This window comes from Fundulus heteroclitus, chromosome 22 (assembly GCF_011125445.2).
Source record: "Fundulus heteroclitus isolate FHET01 chromosome 22, MU-UCD_Fhet_4.1, whole genome shotgun sequence".
Classification (NCBI taxonomy): domain Eukaryota; kingdom Metazoa; phylum Chordata; class Actinopteri; order Cyprinodontiformes; family Fundulidae; genus Fundulus; species Fundulus heteroclitus.
In genome coordinates this window covers 11,867,880-11,880,540 of record NC_046382.1, presented here as the reverse complement: position 1 = coordinate 11,880,540, position 12,661 = coordinate 11,867,880, and positions in this window count along the sequence as shown.

Below are 12,661 nucleotides of genomic sequence, written 5' to 3'. Positions count from 1 at the left end.
CATGTGGGAAACTGCAAAAACAATACTTTTTTTTTTTACCTTTACAAGTCTATGTACTGATAATTATTATGACATTTTTAGCCACTGTTTGGGGCCACAGCTTGCAGACCCCTGCATTGGGTACGCCGTTAACGCTGCTTTTAAAGCCACTAAGATCAGATATGTAAATGCAGTCCTTACTGCTCTCACATACGTCAGTAAACCCTGCAGGGGTGGCTTGTGATCATACGGCCGTGTGCGAGAGGGAGGCTGCTCTTCAGCGCAAGCGAGTTGAGCGCGGGGGTGTTCGCTGTGGTTTTAGGAGGGAGTCCTGTGATGTCAAGTGTTGCTGCGGAGAGTGGGAGGGGGTGTGCGCAGAGCAGATTCTCCAGTGTTAGCACGACAGAGTTTGCCTGTGTCATCCTCAGGTGTAGGTGTACGAAGCTGAGACCGTTGGCAGCTTGTGGCCTGACCGTGTCAGGGATCCCGGGCCGCAGGTGGGAATCCTGAGTGTCACGCGCCCGGGTGACGCTGAGTGTGGGTAGATGCTTGAGCTGATATTGGTCCTCCTGGTATTTGGGTTGTTTGTGCTTTACGGTTCTAACCTTTCTCACTTTGACGGGTTTTGGGGTCAGAAAAACGGCGAGTGCTCAGCAGCCCTGCAGGGGCAGAGGTACAAAAACCCAACAACCACAGCGCTTTGGGTGGTCGGCATGACTGGGAAAGCGCTGTATAAGTTCAGTCCATTTACCATTTAACCATGCAGAACAGGAGCGGCACACAAGAATTTGGCAGCCATCAGCAGGAATTCAAAGTCTAACCTTTGAGATGACTTCTTAACTTTATTAACACTTAATGAGTTTTATTTTTTCTGGCACAGGCCCAGTTTCTGGACAAATTCCTCACATTTTTTTTAGACTTCTGGAAGGTCTTTCTGTGGTGCATGTTTCATTTCTTCCTGTGTGAACATCCATATCTAGCTGCTGATTTGAAATAAAGTTAAAGCACTTGCAGCAACACAGCCCCACAGCACGACACTCCCCTCACTGAGCTTTACGACTGGTACCACTGTTATAAGGTCTGAAAGTCTTACATTAACACCTCAGCTTCTTTGTCTTGTCTGATGAAAGAAATAAGAAAAAAATTGTCCAGAAGATATCTCGCTTGTTTAATATGGGAGGCTGTAAATTTCAATCCAGCCAATGCTTCTTTCTGGGTCCACATCCTTGAAGGTAGCTGACTCCATTATGGACAGGGAGGGACACTAATGTTCCAGCAGTGCTCAGCTTCTATTAAGATCTTTTTTTTGTTTTTCTGAATATCTTGGATTACAGCTGTTCTGATTCCTGTTCAGTCCAATGATCGTTGTGAGGCAAATCTTTTTTTCATGTTGGCAGAGTCCATCATGGTCACTAACAGCTCTCAAGATGACATTCGTCAACCTCAGTGCCACTTAGTAAAAGATTTTGGTAAAGGTTATATTAGCTTTATATTATACATCAGAGACTCTAAATCTTTAATATCGTGCTGCTGATTGAGGAACACCCCTCTCCCCCAATTAGGTTAGTATGATATTTTTATTTGCAGACAATGATCAACTTATTTTTACTCTTCTTGGGAAGCCGCACACCCACGGTGTATATTCCTCTGTTTGCACAGCCAGAGTGGGTCGTGGTCACAGAAGATCATAAACCTACTCAAAGAATCCCGAAGTTTTTTCCCAAGGTCCTCTATCTGCCACATCTTTTTTCAGATCACGCTCGCTTGGTTTGCCCAGGCTGGTGATTTTACCCCATCTTGGCAAACCTTGCATTGCGCTGAAGTTCCAGCCTTCCTGCTGTGCTTTTGCCGGGCAGCACGCCGTACTGGCCTGAGAGTGAAACGGGTGCTTTTTACTCTCTAGTTCCCTCTTCCTCTTTGTGTGTGGGCACTGTAGAGACGCTAGAGAGTTAGATGGAAGCGTTTATAAAAGTGGAACTGTTAAGAGAAAAATATTGCTGGAAGGTACAGAACTCGCATGCGTGTTTTTAGCGCTCACATTTTTGCAGCAGCGTGTTGACTAAGTGACACGTTTGTTCGTCTAAAAACAGTAGTAGAAGTAAATGGCTTTAGAGTCAAACAAGAAACTTCCTCAGCCTGTAATGTCGGTAGAGGTATTAGACGTACAGAAACAGAAAAAAACAGCGCTGACCGAAGAACGCTGTGATACAGGGTTAAAAAAAAACAATAAAAAAAAACAGGAAAAGTTTGGAGTACATAGAAAATAGCAAAAAAAAGTGATTCCCCACGACAACATCGAGGGAACAAAGCATCCAAGGATGTCAGAAGACAAACTGGTGCTTTGAAGTCCATCATTCTACAGTGAGAAATCTTTGGTTTTACCAGCGTAAAACATGTAAGGCCATGGACAAGCCGCCAGGAGAAAGCTTTCACTAAGAATACAACTGCACGACTTAGGTTTGTAAATTTACATCTAAATGAATCCCAATACTTTTAAATAATATCCTTTGGACAAATTAGATAAAAGTAGTAATGTTTGGCCATGATGTCCAGCACCCTGCTTGGAGAAAACCAAACATATCAGCTCAAAAACCTCACAGAAATCCCATATCAGGTGTCAAGAACGGTTTTAGGAGTGTATTGGGCATCTTTCAGTCGTCACATTGACTGCGGCTCCATCCGAATTTCCCTATTGATAAGTGCTGTCCAAATCTCACTGTACTGTGTACAATGACAATAAAGGGTTTCAATTCAATTCAATTCAATTCAATTCAATTCAATTCAATAGTGCCGTCAGTATGGAATGAGGTAGGAAAAGAAGCCTTTCTACTTCAATCCTTTCAGTGACATGACGCATAAGCACAGCCACTTTATGGAAATCAGCGAAAATGTCCAGAGAGAAGGGAGCGTGCACTTTGTAGTGATGGAGACTGGGAACTCCTCTGTGTACCAAAGTATTCCTGTCATGATCCATGGCCGTTTTTGGCTTTCTTTGACTCTCTTTTTCATTCCTGTTTATGTTCCCTAGAAGTAGTCATTTTAGTCAATTTGCTTGTGATAAGGTCCTTAGTTGTGTTTTGTGTTACTGACTGTTAGGATCCCTTCCCTGTGTTTCTCTCTCTTCAGCTCCTGTTAATTTCTGTCCTCCTCTCAGCGCCCTCTGCCTTCCTCAGTATTAGCTGCTCCTCATCTCCATCTGATTACTCTCACCTGTTTCTGTCATGCCTTTCTCCACACTCCCCTCTGCGTATAAGCTCCCTGGTTTTCATTGCTCACAGCTGGTTTCTTCCGGCACGTTGCTTTATTCCTGACGCTCTGCTAATTCATCTGTCTGGCTGCTTTTCCCGTGCTCTGTAATTCCATTTGCCAAATCATCAGTCAGGTTTTCAGTTTTATTTTCATTAAACTGTCACAATGCTTGTCGCAAGTGTCTGCCTTCACTTGCGACACAAAACCTGCCGATTCCAGAGTCAAAGCTTGATTCAAACTGAGTCATCAACAGGGCAATGATCCAAACAAAGCAGCAAAACTGCAACTAAATGGCTGAAAAATAATTGTATCAGTTGGTATATTCTAAAGTTCAGACATTATCCTGTTTGAAATGCAGGGGATAGATAGCAGGGTTGCTGCAAACCTCAAAGAAATAAATGTGAGCGAAAAACAAACAAAACCGTGGGGAATCTGCTCTGTGTTTTATTGCACTTGAGGTTAGAATGGTTACTTCTAGTGAGGGTCTAGTATATATATATATATATATATATATATATATATATATATATATATATATATATATATATATATATATATATATATTTAACATGAATCCTGATTATTGTAAAAATACAGCAGCTGCTATCGTTCTTATCTTTTTACTTATCTGTTATTTTAGTGTTTTGATAACAAAAAGTGTAAGTTAGGCTTGTTAACCTAGTTACTCTAATTTACACTTTATATTTTCCTAATATAACTTAATCTTCATTTTTGGCAATCATGACGACAAATACGTATCCGCTACTTTTATATTTTAAAACTCCAAAAAAAAAGAGAGAAGATTTTTCAAATATGGTTTGATGATAAGTTAGCTTTAGTTTAGACTGAAGTTAGCTGATAGCTTGCTAACCAAGTCCCCAAAATACAGTAACGCAAGTAGTTTGTCTTCATGGGAGTGCAAAAAAAAAAACACTTTTATTGACTATATTCATCAAATTATATCCTAATGAAATATCATAATATGCTCTACATTTGAATAATTTTCAGATTGTTTGGTGTGCACCAAATTTGTGTCATCACTTCTATCATACGGTGTTAAAAGCATAAAAATACACTTAATTTTGATTAAAGAAAATACTAACGCAATATTATTAATCCCACTAGCATACCTAAAGAGAAAGAAGACTTATTAATATTGAGGCATAATGTATAAGCTACAAAATACCCTGCAACACACCAGATATACACCACGACAAGTCTCTGACAGTGAGAACTTTGTGGGATTTTCCCTGCACTCAATATGAGTTAGGTCTTGCACGAGCAGCAGTTTTAGCTCTGCATAGGGAAGGACACCTATAATTAAAATGTGCTGCAGGAAGTTTGCAAAAATTGGAGGAGTGGAGTCTATGAGCAATAACCATTTTTCATATTTCACGAGGAAGTCCTGGCTGGGTGGCAAAGCAGACAAAACTTTCTAGGGTACTCAGACTCAGACTCAGACTCAGCCATACTTTAAGTCTGAGGGTAGAGCATTATTTGAGCATTGTTTCAGGTAATATGTACCTGAAACATATACATATTATATATAATATATATATATATATATATATATATATATATATATATATATATATATATATATATATATATATATATATGAGGTATATTACGTAGGTATTGCACTGCTGTGTTATGCAAATTATGATGATGAGGTTTACAGTCACGTAGTAGCTCCTTTGTAAATTGTGGCGATAACAGGACGTTCATTCAGGTGAAGAAAGCTGGTGTTGTCACCGAGAACTTGCAGTTTGCAAAAGGAAGGGGTTGGGGTTTGAAGTAGTGGAGATGAGGAAAGAGGGAGGAGACAGAGCAGCAGAGGAGGGGCTTTACTGGCAGTAAGTGGCTAAACTGGTTTAGCTCGCCTTTTCCAGGATATGTGTAGGAAATATACAATGGTATACGTTGCATTGAGTCTCCGTGCCAAACTACCTCTATAAAAGCAGAACAAGTCTGCGCACACAGACACAACACCATCAAGCTGCACATGCCCAGTCATAATGTGTTGTATTATGACAACTTTCTGCCTGGACCTAAAATAAATGCAGCTTTCTGCAGATAAGAAATGTCATGATGAAACAGATCACCCTGTGACCTGAGGACTTTCTGTACTCTTCCCAATAACCAATAATTTAGGTAGTATATTATTTAATTCCTGAGTTCATGTCCTAGGTTACTTTGCAATTGCTAAACATATACAAGTTCAAATTGAATTAAACTCAATCAGACTGTGTAAGCAAGTTTACAAAAAAAACAACAACTCAATAATTGAATATTTGCCATGATATGTTTATTTACATACATAAGGTAATTACAAAGTAAAGAAAAATTACACTAAAAACAAGATATATGTCTAAAAATGAGAGTATAATAAAAACAATTAAACATTAAAATGCTAATTTGACACCAAGTGTATTCATAAAGTGCTTTTCACAGACACAAAGTCCTAAAGCGTTGTACTACATAAGTCACACTGAAGTTATACATAGTATAAAAACAAGTATAAAACAGCACATTAAATTAGTAATATAAAAGCCTGATTGAAGAAAATGGTTTTCAGTTGTTTTTCGAAAGCGTCCACAGAGTCGGCAAAGTGAAATTGCAGAGACGAACTGTTCCACTGTCTAGGAGCCACAGACAGAAATGCCCTGTACCCTTTTTAGTTTTTAGCCAACAATGAGGAGATTCTGGATTTAGGACCAAACGTAACCTGGCCAGCCAAATGGATAATGTGCAGCACTCTAGTTCTGAACATTATCAATCTAAAATTGCCCCCATTTGAATCTGTTTGGAGAAAGGAGGGAATATCAGTAGAACTCTCTGAGCTAATTGGGCGAAGTGGCTCCTAGTCCCCGCCTAGGATACAAAAGGTTGAAACCGGAGCGGTACAAGATAGATTTTTGAATGCACAAATACCGCGAGAATTCAGCTTGCTTGCAAGGTCAGACCAAACGCTACGAGCAACAGAGTTTTTGGTTAAAATCAGACCCAAAAAATCTGGAACCTGACCATGTAGGTAGCTGAGAACAAAAACCGGGACCTAAAATCCACTGGGAGCCAATTGGGGTGGTATGAGAGTATTTACCAGATTTTGTGTCCTTTTAACCTGTGAGCAGTAAATACTGATGTTAAAAAGTCCAGTTAAAAAGTCATATTTCAACATATTTCAGCTTATTCCGTCTCTGATTACCTTGGGGATCTAGAAGGCTCATACCTGACATGCATCTCTGAAATGTATCTAGATACCAAACCATTCAGTTCTTTAAAGATCGAAAACCTGATTTGGCAACATTTCAAGGCTGATTTCATAATTTAATTAATAAACTGTGTTATTAACAGTTTATTACTGTTAATAAAACAGTAATATTAATATGTTTTATTAGTTTACAGCAATAAAACAGTTTATTACTGTTTTTGATCAGCCGGCTGATACTAGGGTTATATAGATGTTGAATATAAGTGGCCCGAGACTGATGCCTTGAGGAACCCCACGTGTAATTTTTTTTTTTTCACAGATTTATAATTACTGAATGTCAAAAAATGTTTGTGGTCGCTCAAGTAAGGATTGATTCCACCCATTATTTTCATTTCTACGGATCATTATGTTATGTTCAACTGTGAGCAATGGTGCACTGACATGTAAAATCAGCATAAAAGATAAATTGCTCTTTAGATAAAACGTTTGCCAATGGAGTCTCGGTGCTGTGGTGTGTTCAACAACATGATTGGAGGACATAAAAGAGAATTGTTATGATCAGAAATGGCTAAATTTGTAGATATAAATCGCCTTTTAATTGTCTTTCTGCATTAGACTTCCATAGTCTAAATGCATGTATGTGTTGCCCTGTGATAGTTTCTTTAAGTATAGTCTTTTAGTTTTATTGCTTGCATCTTTGGAAAATCAGTTGTGTCTGTTTGAAAAACTAGGCAGACAGAGCCATAGCTCAGGGAAAATGTTATACCAAAAAAGAGCTCTATCAGCAGATAAAAAAGAATGCTGTAAGCTTTCAATCTTTTCAGGTTTTGCTTCAGAAAAAACAAAAGTGGCTTTGGTAATGCAAAACAAACAGGAACGACAAAATAATAAAGGTTCTTTTTCAGCCTGGAAGAAACTCCCCCTGATACTTGTGAACCAGCACTGATAATAACTCAAAAGCAGACCGCTGCCAGTACCTTGTGCAGCAAAGTTAAATCCGGGTTCACTGTGGTTCTACACAACGAGACAGGAAGGAAGCGACATGCAGCATTTCTTTTCAGTCTCCCGATACAACAGCACATCCTGGGTTCCTTGGTAATGACGCCGTTACGTTGCACTGATTGTAACTGCCAGGATGTTTCAAGAAACGAGATTGAAATCAGACCGTTGATTTATTCCCTATCAATGTTCGTTACGTTTGACGTTCTGAAAAAAAAAAAGGGTAAACAGCCACTGCAGAAAAGGAAACATCAATTTCTTTTCAGCGTGCTTGGGAAAGTCAGTCTTGAGAGTTTCTGTACGTCCTGCACGTCAGAACCAGACGAGACAATGCTGTCGCCGTCACATCACAACAAAGCGGAATCCCGTCAGTTCGATTGTTGTGTGAAAGCAGACGACTAGAAGCTAAGTGGACCAACCTGGTGGACGACATGTTCGTCATGTTTTGGGCAACCGACTCTTCAATGGGAAAAAGTCTAAGAAGATCATAATGGAGCTTTCAGGAGGAGTAGAACTATACTCAGGCGTTACCGTTTTGTCCTTTTCTTTCTGTCTTTTTGCACCAAGAGGGTTGGGACTGGGAGATATTTTTCCCTAAAACTACATCTACAGTATATTAAACTAGCACTGCTTGGGGCCTAATGTTAAACCCAGCTGTTAACCATTTCATATCCAGTTGCAAAATAACTGTATAAAATACAGCTTTTGATTCCAGAGAAAATTATGAATTCGTAATGAAAACTGTACGTCAAACCATCATCAGCCCCCATAATTTAATTTAATGCTTAAAAGTCTGTAAGGACTTTGACCTCCCTTCACTTCTTGTATTTCCAAAGTGTAAATATGATGTCACCAGTTCCATTTAATCACTCAAAATAGAAAAGACGACAGAAGACACCGTTCAAGTACGGCGGATGCATGTTGGTCTTACTAAGTTATAAAAATGGCTTCAAGAACATCAATATGTTCCTTTATCTGTTAAAGGGAGATAAAAAATACCTCCAAAGATTCTTTTTCCGGAGATATTAACCGCGGCGTTAAAAAAAAAAAAAAAGAAACTCCAGCAAACAGTAGATTCATGGGATCGGTAACTCCCGACAACCATAAGACAGATAAGACTTGCACCAACAAACACTAAAGGTGGATCTGACATGAAACAAAGGAGGAATATTTCCAAATGCCCCACTAACATTGGTGGAGAAATATTTTTTCATCATCTGTGGTAATCAGTTTCCTGGACATCCCATAGTCAGCGACTTTCATACTGTGCCACCCATTCGCTCTAATTTCAAAGTATAGAGATATACCTGGAACCGGATCTTTGAGGTAATACACGGTTTCAAACCTGTCACGTCAAATTACCTGTTTTTACCTCAGCAGATAATTATCATTAATCGGATCTGTTTTGTCCTCTACATCAAAGTGAAACAAAGTGGATTTAGTGGTTTTCATTTTTATGTCACTACCAAATTTGACTAAAGTCTAGACAACATGAAGAGATTAAATAATAGATTTCATACATCCTGTATTGGAGAGTTTGTAGGAGACGATTTTCTTTTGAACTGTTGAGCCAGTTCATGCGAAAGTAAAAATTTAAGGGTTGCTCAGCATTAAATGGATGAAAGTCACAGGCATAATCTGGTGAATAAAAACAAATAAAAAATAAATAAAAACGCTTCTGATTTTAATGGTGGCTTGGCTATTCAGTTAACTCAGACTGGTTTGGATTAGATTTCCAAAGTTAGAGTTGAAACTAAAAGTGTGAAAAAGAGACAAAGCCGAAATGACATTGCTCAACGGCTGCAATTGTAGTTGCAATATTTCCTTTATTATGCAACAGGTAGCCTGTTAATCCCATAGCATCACATGCAGAAACATGACATTTAACAGAATTCAGTGGCATAACGTGTTCCTCAAACACACAAGTGCTCCAAGCTGTTTTCCCTCAGCAGCAGAATTTCTTTTAATGCCAAATGATTGTGTAAAATGTTTTCTTTTGACGTGATTTTTTTTTTTCTACACGTGAAAGCAGGAAATAAAGGGGAACACAAACCAATTCTCCACTCCGCTTCACAAAAGTGCTACTGTGTTTTCTTATCTGCTGTTTTGGCTTGTGGGCTGCACACTAGTGCAGTCGGTAGCACCGTTGCCTTGCAGCAACAGTGCAAGGGCCATCAGCAAGAAGGTCCTGGGTTTGAATCCTCGCCTGGGGTCTTTCTGCATGGCTTTTGTATTGTTTGTAAATTCTTTCTCCAAGTACTCCGGTTTCTTCTCACAGTCCAAAACCGTGGTATCTCTAAGTTGCCCTGTGATGGCCTGGCAACCTGTCTAGGGTGTACCCCAATGACCCAAGATAGGAACCAGCCCTACCACGACCCTGCATTATAACAAATACGAAAAAAAGCAGATATTGTTACAATCTGACAGAAATATTTCAAACATTTATATTGCTTCCATTTGCACCAGGAAGTGAGATTTTTTTTTGACTTCCATGTTTAAAAAATGCTCTTTTGGAACGGTGGAAGTTCCTCAGAGCAAACCTCAAAATCAAATATGGCACCTACCCATATAACAGGAAGTGGTGGTTGCAAATATTAAACAATTGATTTGTCGTTTTGATGGATTTCACTTCATTAAATCAGTGCCATGTTGCTACAGTATTTCAATAGTTGATGATAGGAGATAACCTGGAGACTGGGCACAACAAAAAGTAAATCCAATACGTTCTCTGCCTCGAACCTGAACCATCGGTCAGACAGAGTAGCTGAAACTCCATGGAGTGTTTCCCTCCACATGGAAATCAGGATTTCCCAGAAAAATTGTCCAGTATACCCAACCAGAATCCTGATTTTAAAGGTCGCCAACCTCAAACCTCAATTCCAACATGGCTGCCAAGTTTTTTTTTAGATTCAGTGTGAAAGCATGGTGCATTCAGTGTATACCTCAAAGTTGGCATTTTGAAGACCAAGACAGAAAACTCTACTGAAACACTCCCTAAAGTCGGATTTCCGACTTGGCGAGTCAGAGGTTCTTGAGCACTTCTATACACAAAATCCAATATGGCTGCTGCATATACATAACATAACATAACATATAACATATACAAAGTTTTAGTGACAAGTTGTGGATGTTTGAATTAATCGTCCACGTGTCATTGTGCCACCTAGAAGACACATTGCTACTGTCTTTTAATGTATAAAATCCAGATAAATACAATGTTATTCATAGGGATAAACTAAAAACATTGGGTTGATATTGACATCCGATATTGCTGTTATGGCTGATAACCAATATTTAATCATATATATATATATATATATATATATATATATATATATATATATATATATATATATATATATATATATATATATATATGACAGGAGATAACTTACTTATCAGACCAATACTGATGTGTAAATAAATAAATAAATAGACTGACATCATCCCTAGTTTTTAGCTTATATTGCTAATATTAGACTATAGGTGCCATTTGTAAAGTTACAACGTCAACCATCTTTTTTCTCTTATGAGGCAATATTTTGGCCTTATAAGAGAAAAAAGATGGGGGCTCATTTTTTTTTTTAAAGTCATATTTTCAACATGCCATACATACATTTATAAATGTCACAGTTCCAAATTAAATATTTAGTTTGCAAACTAAATATTTACCTTTCAGATTAAATATTTAGTTAGCGAACTAAATATTTCGCTCTGAGCTAAATAGGTCTGAGCTAAGTATTTCGTTTACAACCTACATATTTAGTTTTTCAAATGAAAGATTTAGTTTTGTAAAGTAAATATTTTCCTTGCTAATGTAGCTTGTAAAAATATTTAGTTTGGAACTGTGACATTTATAAAAAATACATGGTGAAAAAGTGACTGAAAAATTATTTTTCACCTCTTACAACAGAAATAACCCAAAATATTGCTGCATATTTCTGCCTGTGCTACGCTGGCCGCTAACTATTGTTATCAGTACAAGTTGATAACATTCTGTTGTGTCGAGCGAATACAAAAACTGCAGCAACATGTTCCCTGGTTGAAACTGTGTGCTATAATGTGGGTAACTAACCTCTTTGCATGCTTGGCAGCCATGTTTTGTTTTTTTTGTGTTTTTTTCTGCTAGTTTGGAGCTTGTAAGGCAGCTAGAGTCAGAGATGCAGCTCTAACTTTGAAGGAAATTGTGATAGAGATGGTGAATTTCCCTAAACAACTTCAGGTATTATGGCGATCTTTGGTGTGTAAATGTTTTATGAGGGTAATTTACTATCTTCCCTCTGACCTTTTTCACAACCTCATAGCTGTGCCATCTTTAGCCTTACATTATTGTATCTTACAAATTTAAAAATGAAATGAAACCCTAATTGTTTTAATCTCCTTTTTGCTTAGCGATTTTTAAACTGGCTGCACTGACCACAATGGCTTAGTCAACAGTTTCAGCCAAACTTCAAATCTTGTTTCACTTTCGGAGCTGCAGACTTTATTTATTTTAAAAAAGTTCTGTTGCGCTGTAAGAGAGAAGTGGAATGTCTAGCTTAAAACCCAAACTATGATGAAAGCTTGAATGCAAGTTAAACTGAAAGTGCAAACATGAGGCCTGATATATATAAAGTATGCACTGCTGTTGAGTCAATGCCATCGTTACTTGAAACAGCGCTGTAAATTTTAAGTTTTCTAATATTTGCAAAGATGAGGTTCATTGAAGAGATTGTCATAAAAATAAAATGTGGTGGTTTTGGAAATGTTGGAATTTTAAAACATGAAGCCTATATGAAAATAGTAAATCTGCTTTCTCTTGCTAATATCACACTATATCAGAAACATCTGAATGGTTATGTAGATATATGAGTAACATGTATCTACGTAACCTAATCTAGAACCCTCTTGCACCTGACAGCTGGCGTTTAAGTTTTTCAGCTGCTGCTTTAATTTGTTCCCAGCATTTCAATATAATATTTAGGTCAGTAGTTATATTGGACAGAGTTAGAAATACCTTTCTATGATACAATACTGATTTCCCCTGGTTTCATCTGCCCTCATACAGCCATGGAAGATCGCAGTGCATGAAATAAAGTGATTTACACCCTTGTTGCTTGCTTTAGGATTTAGGAGGGAAAGCAGCAGCCTGTGAATCAAATTGATTCAAGAGATTATTTGACATTTGACCACAACGCCAAGCAGGAAAGATATCAGCAATGATATCAATAAAGAATGACG